At 39.3% G+C, this 18,673-nt stretch overlaps 1 protein-coding gene and 2 pseudogenes across 4 annotated transcripts in view; 1 reads left to right on the top strand and 2 right to left on the bottom strand.

Annotated features, from left to right (window-relative positions):
- The window catches only part of LOC128581044 (60S ribosomal protein L34-like), a 44,238-nt pseudogene extending 31,106 nt beyond the window's left edge, over positions 1-13,132 (bottom strand).
- BMPR1A (bone morphogenetic protein receptor type 1A) overlaps positions 1-18,673 on the top strand; it is a 191,765-nt gene that overhangs the window by 60,997 nt on the left and 112,095 nt on the right. The window contains exon 1 of one of the 4 annotated variants that reach the window (XM_053583816.1): positions 6,067-6,084. The exons of the other annotated variants lie outside the window; for them this stretch is intronic. The gene's annotated coding sequence lies outside the window, so the exon portion shown is untranslated. Of the gene's footprint in view, positions 1-6,066; positions 6,085-18,673 lie in introns of those variants that run through there. 4 annotated transcript variants of the gene reach the window in all.
- On the bottom strand, positions 14,813-15,828 carry LOC128581043 (60S ribosomal protein L5-like; annotated as a pseudogene).

Raw genomic sequence — 18,673 nt, 5'->3', positions numbered from 1 at the left:
GGCTTCAGGAAAGAGATTAGGAGAGCTTGTTGTTTGAGGTTCACCTTATCGGCACGAGCAGGTGACTGCCCAGTTACCCAACAGTGAACTCTGTTAGTTTATAAGCCCCATCTATACCCAAAGAGTATCCAGTCAGGGTTCATGAACCACTCCATATGAACAGCACCCAAAGATCATCAGATACTTGTTGAAAACTTCCAACAGGAACAAAACCCATAAAGGGAAAGAATAATAATATGAGTCCCTTTGCATATAAAGATAATGCAGATATGAAAATACAAGTAAAAGAAAAAAATTAGCACATAATGTTTATGCTGAAGCTCTTCTAAATTTTCCTTCCCTCAATATTCTTTTTCCAATTTTTTTCGTTATGGTAAAATACATATACGTAAAATTTGTCATCGTAACCATTTTTAAGCATATAGTTCAGTGGTATTAAATACACTAATAATATTGTACAACCATCACTACCATTCATTTCCAGAACTCTTTTCTTTTCTTTTTTTTTTTTTTTTTTTGAGACAGAGTTTCACTCTGTTGCCCTCCATAGAGTTCTGTGGCATCACAGTTCACAGCAACTTCCAGCTCTTGGGCTTAGGCAATTCTCTTACTCAGTCTCCCAGTAGTGGGGACTACAGGCACCCGCCACAATGCCCGGCTATTTTTTTTATTGTTGCAGTTTGGCCGGGGCTGGGTTTGAACCCACTACCCTCCGTATATGGGGCCGGCGCCCTACTCACTGAGCCACAGGCGCCAGAACTCTTTTCATCTCATAAAAAAAGTGCTCTCAACAATTCTAAACCAACAAATTGGATATCCTAGACAAAATGAACAGATTCCTAAAAACAAAACTTACCAAGACTAAATCATGAAGGAATAGAAAATCAGAATAGTTCTGTGACTAGAACTAGTAAGGAAATTGAATAATTAAGAATCTGCTGCTGGCCGGGCATGGTGGCTCATGCCTGTAATCCTAGCACTCTGAGTGTTTGAGGGAGGTGGATCTCTTGAGCTCAGAAGTTCAAGACCAGCCTGAACAAGAGTGAGACCCCATCTCTATTAAAAAGCAAAAAAAATTGGGCATTGTGGCAGGTACCTGTAGTCCTAGCTACTTGGGAGGCTGAGTCAAGAGGATCACCTGACCCCAGGAGTTTGAGATTGCTGTGAGCTATGGTGCCGTGACACTCTAGCTGGTGGCAACAAAGTGAGACTCTGTCTCCAAAAAAAAGGGTAAAAAGTAAATAAAAATCTGCTAAAGCTCAGACCTGATGGCTCCACTGGTGAATTCTACCAAATATTTGAAGAACTAACACCAATCCGTATTTTTTCCCAAAAAATGGAAGAGAATGCAACACTTCCTAAAACTCCCAAAACTCACTTCCCAAAACTCACTTTCTGAAAGCTGACGTTACCCTGACACCAAAGCCAGACAAAGACACTACAAAGAAACTACAGACAAATATCCCTTATGTGAACATTGATGCAAATCCTCAATAAAATATTAGCAAACCTTCCTCCAGTATTTTAAGAGGTTTACTGAAGCATGAAATAGTTTGTTCTTTGGTTAATAATTTCAGGGAGCAGATGAAGAAGTTTTTGTATTTTAGCTTAGTTATTTTTTTGCTTTAAAATTTACAAGGCAAATGGAAGGAAGCATATTATAGTTCATTTCTATAGAGAGGGCAGTAGTATAAACAAAACAGTAAAGTTATCAAAATTCTCAAAATATGTATTTTTAGATAAATGTAGAAGTTATTTTTTCTTCTTTGCAGTAGTTTTATGTGTTAGAATCACAATTAGAGTGATTCAAACCGTGTGCTTGTGATCTGACATATCTGAATTGTAATCCCCTCTTTTTTTTTTTTTTTTAAAGTAGAGACAGGGTTTCACTTTATGGCCCTCGGTAGAGGGCCGTGGCGTCACACGGCTCACAGCAACCTCCAACTCCTGGGCTTAAGCGATTCTCTTGCCTCAGCCTCCCAAGTAGCTGGGACTACAGGCGCCCGCCACAACGCCCGGCTATTTTTTTGATTGCAGTTCAGCCAGGGCCGGGTTTGAACCCGCCACCCTCGGTATATGGGGCTGGCGCCTTACCGACTGAGCCACAGGCGCCGCCCTGTAATCCCCTCTTTATAAATCTGACTCCATAGAGAAATTACTCAACCCCTTTAAAACACACATGGTAAAAATAGGATATAATTTCCAAGAGGGCAGGAATTTTTTATATTTTTTGTGTTCCTTCCTGTATCCCCAGGTTTAGATGAGTTCTTGGGACACAGAGCTAGCACTCAACAAATACATGTTAAATGAAAATGGAGAGTCTGTACATCATAGACTTGTTTTTAGGATTAAATGCGACAAGTATGTGACTTTTGTAATACTAACCATGTACTAAATTAGTACTCAGCTTATATCTGTTTATCTTACCTTGTGATTTCTGTGACTATCCTCACACATGAAGAGCTTGATTGCTACTTATTTTTAAAGCTACTTCCATTTCTAGAGATCTCCATATGTGTTTTACAAATATCATATTTCATAGCAATTTGCCTATCTTGGGAAAGCTTCAGTTGTATAAAGTTTGAGATCTTTGCTACTTGAGATTTCCTAGAAAACTAATTTCTATCCTCAAATTAGAAACTTATGCTTAAATTTTGGTGCTTCCTTTGACAGTGCATTTCATCTCCTCAAGTTAATATTCAAGAAATCATTACATTTTTCAAACAGTTTCATGCCATTGCCGACAATTTATACCGTCCTTACTCACAGTGAGCATAACAATATGATGAATAGGTTTTTTTGCTCTCTTGCCAGAATGTTAAACTGGTTCTAAGGAGATCACTGCTACATCCTGCTTAGTCACAGATATTTCTCTCTCTCTCCTTCTTTCTTACTTTGTCGCCCTTGGTAGAGAGCTCTGGTATTACAGCTCACAGCAACCTCAAAAAGTGATCTTGCCTTAGCTTCCTGAGCAACTGGGATGATAGGCACCCACCACAACGCCCGCCTATTTTTAGAGATGGGGGGCATCTCACTCTTGCTCAGGGTAGTCTCTGAATTTCTGAGCTCACCAGGCCACCCGTTTTGGCCTCGGATTACCAAGTCTGAGCCCCATACCTGGCTTCAGCTTCACGGATTATTTTTTTTCTTTTCTTTCTTCTCTCTCTCTTTTTTTTTTTTTGAGACAGAGTCTCACTTTGTCACCCTTGGTAGAGTGCTATGGTGTCATAGCTCACAGCAAGCTCAAAACTCTTGGGCTCAAGTGATTCTCTTGCCCCGGCTTCCTGAGTAACTGGGACTACAGGCACCTAGCACAATGCCTCACTAGTTTTTTCTATTTTTGTTAGTAGAGACGGGGATCTCGTTCTTGCTCAGGCCAGGTCTCTAACTCCTGAGATCAAGCAATTCACCAGCCTTGTTGTCCCAGAGTGCTAGGATTGTAGGTGTGAGCCACCTCACCCAGCCACGGATTATCTCTTGATCTACATTTTATTCATTATTTAGGTCCAACTTGAGCATGCGTGTATATATGTATGTTCTAAATCTTTCTTTCTGAAAGTATTCATTCTTTTAATTCCAGCCTCAGTTTGTGTGTGGATAAAACCCTAATTACCCATAGCCTAATTTTACTGTTTTTTGTTAAGAATTTTTAAAATAGTTTATTGAGATATTCACATATGCAATTCACTCCTTAAAAGACACATTTCAGTGGTTTTTAGTATACAGTAGAACCTCTTTAAGTTAACCACTGAAGGGACTGTAACAAACTGGTCAGCCTACAGTGGTGGTCAACATAAGGAACTTGGGCCTGGTGTATTGATACATATATGTGGTGCATACCTGTGAAACTCAGGTCATTTTAAAGAGGTGGCAAAATATGGAGATTCAGTATATCTCCATTGGCTTCAGTGTAGGGAGGTGGCAAAATATGGAGATTCTGCTGTATTGGCAGGTGTATACAACCATCATCATAGTTAACTTTAGAACATTTTCATCTAAATAGTATTTTGTGCCAGACGGGGTGGCACGTGCCTGTAGTCCCAGCTACTTGGGAGGCTGAGACAGGAGGATCGCTTGAACTCCAGGAGTTCTGGTCTGTAGTGCGCTGTGCCAATGGGGTGTCTGCACTAAGTTCGGCATCAATATGGTGACCTCCTGGGAGCGGGGGAGTGGGAGGGGCACCAGGTTGCCTAAGGAGGGGTGAACCAGCCCAGATCCGAAACGGAGCAGGTCAAAACTCCCGTGTTGATCAGTAGTGGGATCACGCCTGTGAATAGCCACTGCACTCCAGCCTGGGCAACATAGTGAGACCCCATCTTTAAAAATAAAGAATTAAAAAATAAATAGTATTTTGTATTTTACTCTGTTACGTCATGGACAGTTGGCACAGGATTTGGAAAGAGAAAAGATGGCCTCAATAATAAAATAAAAGTGCAGTATCTGATGTCGAGCTAATCTGAGTTGAAATCCCTACTCTATCATTTAGTAACCGTATGACTTTGGGCAGATTACGCAACCACTCAGAGCCTCAGTTTTCTTGATCTATAATACGGAATTAGTAGTGGTACCTGTCTCTTAGGCTTATTTTAAGTATTAAATAAGATGATACATGTATGGAATTTAGCACAGTAGCTGGAACATAGTATTTAATAAATGGAACTCAGTAAATATCATTGTTGCCATAATTTTGTTCTTAAATCAACCAGCAAGTGTTTGATGCTGTTAGGCATTGTTATTAAGTACTGAATGGTATTTCTATCAGTGATTCAGAATGTTTTCTGTATTTAGCAACCTTTTAATATAGCTGCTTACATTATTTTCTCTTATAAACTTCTAATTACTCTTTGAGAGTACAGTTGGTTTCCTATTGATAGAAAACAATAACAGTAATTTACACTTAATGCTTACTATTAGCTTGGCACTATTTTTTTTTTTTTTTTGTAGAGACAGAGTCTCACTGTACCGCCCTCGGTAGAGTGCCGTGGCGTCACACGGCTCACAGCAACCTCTAACTCTTGGGCTTACGCGATTCTCTTGCCTCAGCCTCCCAAGCAGCTGGGACTACAGGCGCCCGCCACAACACCCGGCTATTTTTTTGTTGCAGTTTGGCCGGGGCTGGGTTTGAACCCGCCACCCTCGGCATATGGGGCCGGCGCCCTACTCACTGAGCCACAGGCGCCGCCCAGCTTGGCACTATTTTTGTTTTGTTTTGTTTTGTTTAGCAGGCCTGGACCAGATTTGAACTGTTCTAAGTTCTATACCTGTATTAACTCCTTTGATCCTCACCTTTCAAATAAATGCAATTATTGTCCTCATTTTACAGATTGGGTACAGAGGATGTTAAGCAACTTGGTCAAAGGATTACTGCAGGTAAGTTGTGTAGCCAGAAATCTAACCTTGGTACTCAGTCTGGCTGTGGGGCCCAAGTTCTTGATCCCTGTTACCCTCTCCTTCCTAAAAGAATGATAGATGATTTCAAACATCTTGACATAATGGAATATACAGTATATTGAAAAGGACTGTGAGGTCTGTAATGCTTGGTTTTAAGGAAAAATGAAATGAGTAGTGATGTCTGCTGTGGAGCTCCGGTTTACCTGTGTATTTATCATTTGGGTCAGATCATAGACTGATGTAGCTCTGTTTGAACCTACGCCCCTCCCTTCATGCATGCTGCCAAATCCTGCCAGTCCTTGGAAGGCCACCTTAAATTACTGCCCTGGAGTCAGGCCTGGTGATTTTCTCACCTGTGAAACAGAGGTCTTTTGTGTTCCTACATTAATTATCGTGTGTGGTGGTATGGTGTTTGTACTGTCAGCTGGTACCATTATTTAAATTTTAATTATCTGTATGGCTTGACTGCCCATATTGATTAAATGTTACTTACAGGTAGGGAAATGTATCTTGACAGGTTTAAAATTTACTACAGTTTCCCTGGAAGTATTAAATAATTTTTTCTTTCTCTTTCAGTCTCGCTTGTCTGTTGATTGTAGAATAGTGTCTGAAATTCTTTTGTGTAAATGATCCAAAGTGAAAAAAGAGTTTTCTCTGAAATTCAAATATATTTCATCTTACTTAGCCCCAAAGGTACAGAATATGTTTTTGCAAGAGGGTGGGTAGTCCCCTAGTCAGGCTGTTGGATTATGTACATTATATTAGGATAGTTGCTTCTGGGTGGCGCCTGTGGCTCCAGGAGTAGGGCGCCGGTCCCATATGCTGGAGGTGGCGGGTTCAAACCCAGCCCCGGCCAAAAAAAAAAAAAAAGTTCTCAGGATAGTTGCTTCTAATTGTCTGCAGCTCTTCAGAACTTGGTGTTGCTCCCTTTTGAAATCTTCCTTGATTGCCCTAGTTGCTGCTCATCCTGCATCCAAGCCCCTCCCTTAGGCCTGTGACTCACTGATTTGAAAGACGGTGCTGTACAGTAATTAACTACCTGCTTCTCATCACACACAGATGAGAACTTAAATGTAGGCTTCCCAGCTAAAACTTTCTTCCCTGTGTATTTACCCACCTACAGACATGTAGCAACACTATTCCACACCTGGCCTTGTGGAGGAACTATCTGTAGACTGTTTTCCCCTTTGTGTTAGAAGTGGTTAATTTACATATTCCTATAAAAGTGATGGGATTTTTTTACATGGGTGCTGTTAATTGAAAATTATTTTATTTTCTGTTTTCTAAAATGTTATTACTCTCATTGATACACACATATTGGGTGAGTGTCAGATAGTTGGTTTTTTAATGAAGATAAATTTAAGTTTTATAAAAAGTAAATAATAATTAACTTGAATATTATATGACAGATTGATTGGATAAATTCTGGCATAACCAGTACACATTCTTGAGGTGATAGATGGTTATACATTTTTCATGAACTGTAATTAGTTTTTTAGAAAACTGTATTCATGTAATGCAGTTCCACCCTTATTATCTGATTAGTAATCCTAAAAAATGTTTTAAACATAATTTTAGAGTATGCATCATTAGGAAACAAATTTATTTTGAGAAAGACATTTTAAAATATTCTTCTATTTAGAAATATTTTTAGACATTTAGAAATATTATTCTAATCTATCAATATGGTTATATCTATTTTGACAGGATCAGATTCTCTTTGCAAATTATATCTTGTATAATTGAATTGCCGAAAAAGTCCTTGCCCTTGTTTCTGAAGCACAGACATAATTTTTGACCTTTTACACAAGATACAATTTTTCATTCAACTTTTAATTCAGAACTTCCAGAAAAAAGGCGGAAATTTTGCTGATGGTGGAAAGATCTTTGTGGCTCCCTTTTGCATCTGTCAATATTTGATTTTAACGAACTCTGTCAAACCAACATTTTTCACTGAATTCTCTGAGTAAAATTGTTACTCAAAACTAATTAAGTACATATTTCCCATATTTTCTCTTTAAAAACTTACAAATTGATAGAAGAGTTGAATGGATAGTAAATGCTCATTCACTTGCAAACATTTTGCTTCATTTTCTTTTCCTTTTTTTCTGTTTATAAAAACATACGTACTTTTTTATTTTCCTGAGTCATTTGAAAGTAAGCTCCAAACATCTTGACTCTTAGCCCCTAAGAGCAGGTTGTTTTCCTGAAGACTTACATTATCAAACCTAAGAGATTTAGTATTAATGCAGTTTTATCTTATATATGACCCCCTTATTTACATTTCCTTCATTTCCCCACCAGAAGATTCTTTTTCTTTCTTTCTTTCTTTCTTTTTTTTTTTTTTTGGGAGACATTTTGTTTCCTTTAGTAGAGTACCATGGTGTCATAGCTCACAACGACCTCAAACTCTTGGGCCCAAGTGATACTCTTGCTTCAGCCTCCAAAGTAGCTGGGACTATAAGCACCTGCCACAACACCCGGCTATTTTTAGAGACAGGGTCTCACTCTTGCTCAGGCTGATCTCCAACTTCTGAAGAAGCTCAGGCAATCTACCTACCTCAGCCTCCCAGAATGCTAGGATTACAGGCTTGAGCCCCCATGCCCGGCCTATTTTCCCAGCAGAAGAGTTCTTTATAGCTGTTACATTTTTTGATCCAGGAAACAATTAAGGAAAAAGTATACATTGAATTTGACTGTCAGATTTCTTTAGTTTCCTTTGATTTAGAATAAGCCACTATTCCTCCTCCACTACTCCCACCCTGTGGTCTTCTGTAAAATAATCATGTTTTGTCTTTTTATGTGTAGGATATCTCACAGTTTGCTGGTTATATTTTATGACTACATTAAAATTTAAAATGTTTTGTAAGGAATACAATATAGATGGCATTATGTACTTTGCATTACATTAGGAGGTGAAGTAAATTTTTTTACATTCCTTATTTTCACTTTATAATAGCTTGTTTTGATGTATTGCTCTTAAAGATTTGTAATATAGTGTCTTACAACTTTAAAAATGTAGTCTTCCAATTATTTGCTCTTAATTTCTTAGTATGATATATTTCAAAAATATAGAAAGCGCTACAGCAGACATTTATGCCTATAATATACATAATAGACATTTATGCACATTTGCATAAATGTAATAGACATTTATGTCATCTGGGTGTGTTGCTAAATATCCAGATTTTATTTTGAGTCTTACTTTGTTGCCCTTAGTAGAGTACCATGACCTCATAGCTCACAGCAACCTCAGACTCTTGGGCTCAAGCAATTCTCTTGCCTCAGCCTCCCAAGTACCTGGGACTGTAGGTGCCTGCTGCAATACCTGGCTAGTTCTTTGAGACAAGGTCTCACTGTAGCTCAGGCTGGTCTTGAACCAGTGAGCTCGGGCAGTCCACCCACCTTGGCCTCCCAAGTGTTAGGATTACAGGTGTGAGCCACCGTACTCAGTCCAATATCCAGATTTTTAAAATGTTAACATTTAGCCATGTTTACTTCATATTAAAATAGAATTTTATTCTAAAACCTATCCTACGTACAAAGGTACGTATAATGAGATGTATGTTTTACTTTATTTTATTTTATTTTTTTGAGACAGAATCTCACTCTGTGATCCTGGGTAGAGTACTTTGGAGTCGTAGTTCACAGCAACCTCAAATTCTTGGACTCAAGCGATCCTCTTGCCTCAGCCTTCTGAGTAGCTGGGACTATAGTTACCCTCCACAACACCTGTCTTATTTTTATATTTCTTGTAGAGGAGTCTTGCTTTTGCTCAGGCTGGTTTTGAACTTCTGAGCTCAAGCAATCCATTAGCCGTAGCCTCTCAGAGTGCTAGGATTAATAGCCATTGTGGCTGGCCCCCCAGCCTTCTTTCTTAAGAAATGTATGTAATGGCATCGTGGAACTCCTTCGTGCCTCAAGATAATTACTTCTCCCTCTCTAGAAGTAATTGTCCTAAATTTTAGTGTTATTTTCTTAGTTTTTCTGTAAGTTTTACTACATTTGTTATTTTCTTTTTAATTATACTTTTTTTTTGTGCTTGTCCTGTTTTTGAGCTTTATATTAATGGAATTATACTGTACATATGTATTCTTCTTGGGCTTGTTTTTTTAATTCAACATTTTAGTTTTGAAATTTCATTCATAATGACATTGTTAATTGAGGTTTATTCGTTTTTACCACTGTGTGGTAATTCTGTTTTGTGAACATACTACAGTTTATCCATTTTGCTGTTCTTTGACATTTGCGTTTCCTCCAGTTTTTGCTGTTCAGAAAACAGTGCTGGCTTGGTGTCTGTAGTTCAAGCAGCTAAGGCGCCAGCCATATACACCAGAGCTGTTGGGTTCGAATCCAACTCGGGCCTGCCAAACAACGATGACAACTACGACCCAAAAATAGCCGGGTGTTGTGGCAGGCGCCTGTAGTCCCAGCTACACGGGAGGCTGAGGCAAAAAAATAGCTTAAGCCCAGGAGTTGGAGGTTGCTGTGAGCTGTGATGTCACTGCACTCTACCCAGGGCAACAGCTTGAGGCTCTGTCTCCGAAAACAACAACAACAACAACAAAAACCACACACAATGCTGCAGGCTTAGCGCCTGTGGCTCGAGCGGCTAAGGTGCCAGCCACATACACCAGAGCTGGTGGGTTGGAATTCAGCTTGGGCCTGCCAGACAACAGAACTACAGCCAAGAAAATAGCTGGGTGCTGTGGCGGGTGCCTGTAGGCCCAGCTACTTTGGAGGCTGAGGCAAGAGAATTGCTTAAGCCCAAGAGTGTGAGGTTGCTGTGCGCTGTGACATCATGGCACTCTACTTAAGGGGACAGCTTGAGACTCTGTCTAAAAAAAAAAAAAAAGAAAACAATGCTGCAGATATTGTGCGTGTCTCACTATAGCTGTATAGAAAAGGTTCTCTAGGTTTTATACCTAGGATAGAATTGTTGGCGCCTTTGGGTACATACACTATCAACTTTATTAGGTAATAGCAAAATGTTTTCTTTTAGATAGTTGTAGATTAAGCAAAATAAAGGATTCAAGAGGAGCAAGCTAGTGAGAAGATAGAAGAGTAAGATAGGCCGTGTTTCATGTGTTTTGAGGGTTAGCATATCTCGTTAGCCTTGTTAGCAGTGTCAAGTAGCAGTTGGAGATGGGTCTGGTTTTTAGCCCCACCCATCTTTGTTTTTTCCTGGGTTGACTCATTCAAGTATGTCATCTTTTCTTTCTTCCTTTAAGTGGTCTTTTTTTTTTTTAAATCATAATGTCAGCACAGCACAACCATTACTTGTTAATGATCATAATGGAAGGTGTGTTCAGTTTTCTTACCCTCAGTCTCAGGCTGTCATATGCAGTTTTAATTTCTATAGAACCTGAACCACAGAGGTACATTAAGCTAGTTTTCTGGTTCTGGTTTCTGAAGAATGAGTAGTAGTATTAGCAAGCATACATTCCAGGTAGCTGTTAGCAAAGAGGAGAAAACTTAACAAAAAGTACAAGCTAAAAAAAAACAACATACAAATAAGTAAGTAAACACAACACTCTTTTGGGACCATTTAGATCTCAAATAAACAGCAATGTACATTAATAGTCTTTGATTTCTTTATATTGTATAGGAACTCTGTAATTGGTGTTTATAACTTTAATTCTACATTTCTTGGTGTTGAGAAAATGCAACCGCACACATTTTAGAAGAATTAGTGAACCCTTAGCAATCTAGAATCACTTCCTGACAATTCCATATAGAAATTTTACTGTTTCATGTAGTAAAATTATTTTAAGTAGGTTGCTGTGTGGTACTTTTTACCTATCAGCCATAAAACAATGGTTTATTATTGGCAGCGCCTGTGGCTCAGTGAGTAGGGCGCCAGCCCCATATGCCGAGGATGGCGGGTTCAAACCCAGCCCCGACCAAACTGCAACCAAAAAATAGCCAGGCGTTGTGGCGGGCGCCTGTAGTCCCAGCTACTCTGGAGGCTGAGGCAAGAGAATCGCGTAAGCCCAAGAGTTAGAGGTTGCTGTGAGCCGTGTGACGCCACAGCACTCTACCCGAGGGCAGTACAGTGAGACTCTGTCTCTACAAAAAAAAAAAAAAAAAACAAAAAAAACAATGGTTTATTGATAATTTAGAAAAACCTCTATGTAGAAAAAAAAACAGTTGATAATACAGTATGTTTTCCTACTAATTAAGTAGGATTTACTTAGAAAGGGAAAGAGGCTGTATCAAATGATTTAAATGTCTTATATTATTAAATTGTAGATAAGAAAGAAGAATATAGAAGTAGTTTTCATGCTTCAAGCTTGAGAAGGATAAATTGAAAAAGAGCATAGAGGTAGATGATTATCTAGAACAGTGGTTCTCAACCTTCCCAATGCCGCGACCCTTTAATACAGTTCCTCATGTTGTGGTGACCCCCAACCACTGTATTAAAGGGTCATGGCATTAGGAAGATTGAGAACCACTGGTCTAGGAGTTCATGTTGCTGCAGGTACTACTCCTAGACTAGATTGGCACGTAGCTTGGAATTGCCACTGCTAAACAGAGCCAGACGTGGAAGGATACCAAGGGGGAAAGGCCCTTAAGACTGACGACTCAGAAGTCAATCTGGGAACTGTTGTTTTCTGTAGTCCTGTATTATGGGGATTCTTCATTGCATAGGAAACTAGAAACTACTACAAAATTAAGGTTTCCTAGCTAATCTTCTCTTCTTTACTGTTCAAAATATGCAATCATGTGGCTGTGTGCTTGGCTGATGCCACCCATAATCCTAGCACTTTGGGAGGCCAAGGCAGGAGGATCGCTTCAGGCCAGGAGTTCAAGATCAGCCTGAGTAACATAACGAGACCCTTGTCTCTACAAAAAATAAGAAAAACCCCAGCACACGTGGTGGTGATGCTGATAGTCTGAACTACCCAGGAGGCTGAAGCAGGATAGTGTGAGACTAGCAGTTTGAGGTTGCAGTGAGCTGTGATCATGTGACTGCTTTCTAGCCTGGGTGACAGAATGAAATCCTGTCACACACACATACGTACATCTATATATACATACTCTCACACACATAAAGGAAAGATAATGTCTTGAATGGTCTTTGAACAGTTATTTTACTACTCAAGATCTTATAAAAAGCAGAGTTAAAAACACTATCTTTTGAAAATAAATTTTGAAAAAATTAAAATTAGGGATTAATAGGTCAACTTTCTCCTGATGGTTACTTCTTTTCTTTTCTTTTTTTTAAGGTTTTATCTCCTAGGTAAATTTTATTAGAAACTGTGAACAGTTAGGGAAAAATAAAGATACCCTTAATGACTGGGTAAATAAGAGAACATGACAAAAACACTAAACATTTCTGAATATACACACACATATATCACAGCTCTTATCAAAAGGAAATACATAGAAAAAACATTATTTTTTAAAAACAATTTGCAAAAGAAATATCATCTTCCTTTAGAAAAATTTTAAGATTGAAAAGACAGATTTTTTTCCTTTGCTGTAATTACTATAAATTTATCAGCACAGAGGTAAATAGCAATATTATTTTTCCTTAAACTTGAACACATAAGGAAACAATAAAAAATCTCATTTGACCTGATTATAACTCATATATAATATCAAACCGGAAATTGACATTGGTACCTTTTGTGTATAGTTCTATACTGTTTAAACTACAAGTAGATTTGAGTAACTACCATGGCACTAAGACACAAATTTCCTCACTACAAAGATCTGTCTTACACATACCTGCCATACCTGTACCCATAGCAACCATTAATCTGTTTTTCATCTCTGAGTTTGTCATTTTGAGAATGTTTAATAAATGAAATCATATAGTATATGACCTTTATGAAATTTGGCATTTTTTTTTTCCATTCAGCTTAATTCCTTGAGATCTGTCCAAATTATGTGGATCAGTGGTTCTTCCTTTTATTGCTGAGTAGGATTTCATAGTATGGATATAACATAGTTTGTCCAACCATTTACTTATTGAAGGATAATTCCTGCCCCTGGTTTTTCGCTATTAAAAATAAAACCGCACACATTTTTATATGTGTGTGTATATTCAGAAATGTTTAGTGTTTTTGTCCTCTTATGTCCAGGTTTTTGTGTGGATATAAGTTTTTATTTCTTTGGGACAGGTGCTGTTAAAATAAAAAGATTCTTGTTAAAACATGGTAAGGGCAGGGACTGCTCCTACAGTGTCCTGCAGTGGGGCAGAGAGAGATTGGCCTCAGGGCTTAGTACAGCATGGGCAAGTGGGAAATGACAGCTAAGGAGCAGGTGGGGGATAGTGGATGGAAAATTACCAAGAAAAAACACCAGGGAGTAGGGAAGATTCTGGTTATACCGGCCTAACAGGATTCTTATTGAAGAATCTTATAAAAGGTGGCCAGAGTGACCAGATAGCACCTGGGGAATGCTGGAGGATGAGGAATCTGATTAGATTCTGGGGAAGGGCATGCTTACCTAGGTTCTTTGCTAAAACTGGATTTTACAAGGAAGTGCACAATTGGGCCTAGGAGATGGTTCAGGAACCTGATCAAGCAAGAACCTTCTTCAGTGCCTAGGAGTACAATTGGTGAGTTACATGTTAGTGTGTTTTTAAAGAAATGCCTATTTTCTAAAGTGGCTGTGCCATTTTACATGCTTACCAGCAATGTGTGAAAGATTCATTTCTTTCACACTCTTATCAGCACCTGGTTTTGTCACTCTTATTTTATTATTTTTTCTTTGACAGAGTGTCACTTTGTCACCTTTGGTAGAGAGCCATAGCCTCATAGCTCACAGCAACCTCCAACTCTCAGGCTCAAGCAATCGTCCCTCAGCCTCCCAAGTAGCTGGGACTACAGGCACTCGCCACAGCGTCCAGCTATTTTTTGGTTATAGTTGTCGTTGTTTGGCAGGCCCAGGCTGGATTTGAACCTGCTAGCTGCAGTGTATGTGGCTGGCACCCTAGCCACTCAGCTACAGGCACCGAGCCTAATGTTTAATAATCTTGACCGTATCTTTACATGTTATTATTTGTCATATACTCTCATCAGTGAAATATCTCTTCATATTTTTGGCCTATTTTATAGTTGAAATTTTCTGTATGAAAATTTTCTTATTTGGGCGATGCCTGTGCCTCAGTGACTAGGGCGCTGGCTCCATACACTGAGGGTGGTGGGTTCGAACCCAGCCCCAGCCAAACTGCAGCAACAATGAGAAAAAAAAATAGTTGGGCATTGTGACAGGCGCCTGTAGTCCCAGCTACTCGGGAGGCTGAGACAAGAGAATTGCCTAAGCCCAGGAGTTGGAGGTTGCTGTGAGCTGTGATGCTACGGCACTCTACTGAGGGTGAAAAAAAATTCTTTTTTCTTAATCAATAAATTTATTATCTTTATGTAAAAATCCTTATAGAAAATTGCAGTTTGGTTTATCTTTTGGCAGCTCACTTCTGAGCTTTGCGGAAGCTTGCCTTCTTGCCAGTTTTTCTTCTGGGCAAGGGAAATTTTGGGATAGCTTCACTTCTTCTGTTTTGGACTTCTTCTTCCATTAGGTGACATGTATAATCTGTAACATTCTGACCCATGATGTGCTTCTGATTTACTTCTGCATTAAATTCTTTGCTTTCGGGGTCATAACCTGGGAAGTCGTTTGGTACCATGAGGGATAGACAAGCCTGCGTCCACTGGGCCCCAAAACTTTATTGGCAGTGGTAGTTCTGGCAAGGCCTGCATCGAATAGCACATAAAAGGACCAGGCCGGCCTGTCATGCTTTCCGCATCGTATTATCTCCAGTCATCTCCACGTGGCTTTCATAGACCTTGTCCATGACAACCTTGTTGAGAAGCCTGAGGTGCCAGCAGCAGGCCAGTGTAGCGTGCTGTGGTGTACCTTATCAGGCCAGCCTTCACACCATATTTTGGTAGTTCATGTGTGTAAGCTACGCAGACTATCGCATCCCCTTCTACACCAGCATAAACAATCTGACAAATGATATTTCTGTTACGTAAACTATCATTCTGTAATAGGTGTGTAGTACTTATATTTGTCCTGTGTCACCAAGTGTTTCCAAGGGTACTGATCAGTTTTACTCTCATGTCATCTTCCAAATTTCACTTGTTATCACTTAAAGTAGGCCTTACTCTTTTTTTATCTTGAGACAGAGTGTCAAGCTGTCGCCCTGGGTAGAGTGCTGTGGCGTCACAGCTCACAGCAACCTCAAACTCTTGGGCTTAAGCAATTCTCTTGCCTCCGCCTCCCAAGTAGCTGGAACTACAGGCATCTGCCACAATACCTGGCTGTTTTTAAGTTGTAGTTCTCATTGCTGTTTGGCGGGCCCAGGCTGGATTCGAACCCCCTGCTCCAGTGTATGTGGCTGGTGCCCTAGCCGCTTGAGGTACAGGCGCCGAGCCAAAGTAGGCCTTATTCTTAAACAACTTTTACAAACCCCATACTGCCAAATAGAGACCCACATCCATGGCTCCATATAGACCTAGAATTCTGAGATTTCTCTATGTATTCTAGATGAGTTCTTTGTCAAATCTATTCTCCAAGTCTATACCTTTTTTCACCCTCCCAGCAGGGTCTTATGAAAGTGAGCATTTTAAATTTTGATGTTTTTTAAACTCCATTCCCACTTCCCAGTTCTAGACAGCCACTAATTTACTTTCTGTCTCTGTGGAATTGCCTATTCTTAATATTTCATATGAATGAAGTCATAACAATATATGGCCATTTATGTTTGGCTTCTTTTACTTAGCATATTTTCCAGGTTGATTCATGTTGTATCATGGGACAGTTCTTTTTATGGTTTCATTTGTTATAGCTGAATAAAAATATTCCGTTATAGGCTCGGCACCTACAGCTCAAGCAGCTAAGGTGCCAGCCACATACACCTGAGCTGGCGGGTTCAAATCCAGCCCGGGCCCGCCAAACAACAATGAAGGGTGCAACCAAAAAATAGCCGGGCGTTGTGGCGGGCGCCTGTAGTCCCAGCTACTTGGGAGGCGGAGGCAGGAGACTCACTTGAGCCTAGGAGTTGGAGGTTACGGTGAGCTGTGATGTTACAGCACTCTACCCAGGGTGACAGCTTGAGGCTCTGTCTCAAAAAACAAAAACAAAATTCCTATATATGGATATGGATAGACTGTGTTTTGTTTATCTGTTTCTTTGTTGATGGGCAGTTATGTTATTTCCTCTTTCTCTTCGACCCCAAAACTGTTTTGACTGGTGGCCTGCCTCGCCCAGATGCACACATGTGCTTCTATATGTGTGTACAGTTTTGTTTGCTTTTTAAATAGTGGAGGAGTGACTTATTTTGTGATTTTTAAAGGTATTTGTGATATCTTTCCATGTCCATACAATTAGATATCTCATTCTTTTAGACGACTGTATACTATTTAGTATGACTGTTTAATTGATCCCATACTGATGAAACATTAGGTGATATTGGGTAACTTCCTGTTTTTCTTGTGTCATGGTGGCAATAAACATCCTTACACAAGTGTCTTTCTTGTGTAATGTGCAGAGCTCATTTTACCTACTTTTGGATTTTTCTCTTTAGTGTAACATGTCATTCACTTATTCTCAAGTGTATTGATTACCTGCTGCATGCAGGACACTGGACTATGCTTCCAACACTAGGGACATAGCAGTAATAAAATGCTATTGCTGAATAATAACATTTGTAAAGATGAAATACTATAAGTAGTTCATCATAATTCAGTGTGATAAGGATACAATGTGTTATTACTAGAATCCTTTAGAATAAGTAATTACATAAAGGCTTAAAGATTTAATAAAGGAGATATTTGAAGTCGGTCTTTCTGAGGACAAATGGAAGGTCACCTGACAAAAAGCAAAAGATAACACTTTGAAATGGAATTGCAAGTATGAAGAAAGATGGAGGCACTAAGTAGGCTGTCGCATTCAGGAAATAGCAAATATGTAGTTTAATATAGTCAGCAGGAAAAAAAATAGTCAGCAGGAGGCTTTTTGGGCAGGATTATAGCAGAAAACAGGAAGATTACATAGACTGAAAGCAGATCTTAGCAGTCTATAGGGTGTCTCTAAATTAGCTAAATGTACCTTTATTTACAAAATGTTCATTACAAAATTTTACAAGATGTTGTTTGTGTTGGCCACCTCTTTGTAAAATTTTGTAAAATGATTATTTTATAAATAAAGGTCCATTCAACTACAATTCCCCATTTTCCCTATGTATGGCAACTTTAGGGGTGACTTTTGGGACTCCCTGTATGAGTATCCTGCTAAAGAATTTGAGCTTCATTTTGTACATAACTGGAAATCATTGGAAATGTTTAAACATGCTTTTCATTTTTAGAAAATTTATTAGAGTTGTGCTCTGAATATTTTAGAACATTTTTATTGCCTCTGTCTCTACTTCATTTGGGGAACCACTGCTCTGCTTTCAGTCTCAAAATTTGCCTTTTCTAAACATTTCTTATACATGGAATTGTACAATACTACTATTTTCCATCTAACTTCTCTCCCTCAGCATGTTTTGAGGCTTATCCACCTTGCAATATACATCAGTATTTTATTCCTTTCTACTGCCTGATCCATTTTGAGATTATGCCATACTTTGTTTATACATTTAGCAATTGATGGATGTTTGGATCATTTCCAGTTTAGGGATATTATAAATACAATTGCTATGAACATTTGTTGATAGGTCTTTGTATGGATACATATTTTCATTTCTCTTGTTTAGGTTCCTCTGTAGAGGACATTTTGGATCTCCTGGTGGGTTTGTTTATATTTAACTTTAAGAAATTGACCATGGCTTGGCACCTGTAGCTCAAGTGGCTAGGGTGCCAGCCACATACACTGGAGCTGGCAGGTTTGAACCCAGCCCGGGCCTGCCAAACAACAATGACAACTACAACCTCCCCCCCCCCCCCACAAATAGCTGGGCATTGTGGTGGGCATGTGTAGTCCCAGCTACTTGGGAGGCTGAGGCAAGAGAATCGCTTAAGCCCAAGAGTTGGAGATTGCTGTGAGCTGTGACCCCACGGCACTCTACCCAGGGCAACGGCTTGAGGTTCTGTCTCAAAAAAAAGAAAAAAAAGAAATTGAGAAATTGTTCCCCAAAGTGACTGCGCCATTTTACAATCTCATCAGCAATGTACAAAGGTTCCAGTTTCTCCATGTGCTCACCAACACTTGGTATTGCCTTTTTTATGTTGGCCCTTCTAATGGCTATGTATTTCGCTGTAGTTCGAATTTGCATTTTCATAATGACATGGTATTTATAATCTTTTCATAAAACACAGATTTATAGTTT

The sequence above is a fragment of the Nycticebus coucang genome, chromosome 3 (genome assembly GCF_027406575.1).
Source record: "Nycticebus coucang isolate mNycCou1 chromosome 3, mNycCou1.pri, whole genome shotgun sequence".
Lineage (NCBI taxonomy): Eukaryota > Metazoa > Chordata > Mammalia > Primates > Lorisidae > Nycticebus > Nycticebus coucang.
Note: the sequence above shows the minus strand (reverse complement) of the source record. Positions and strands in the feature narration are given on the sequence as shown.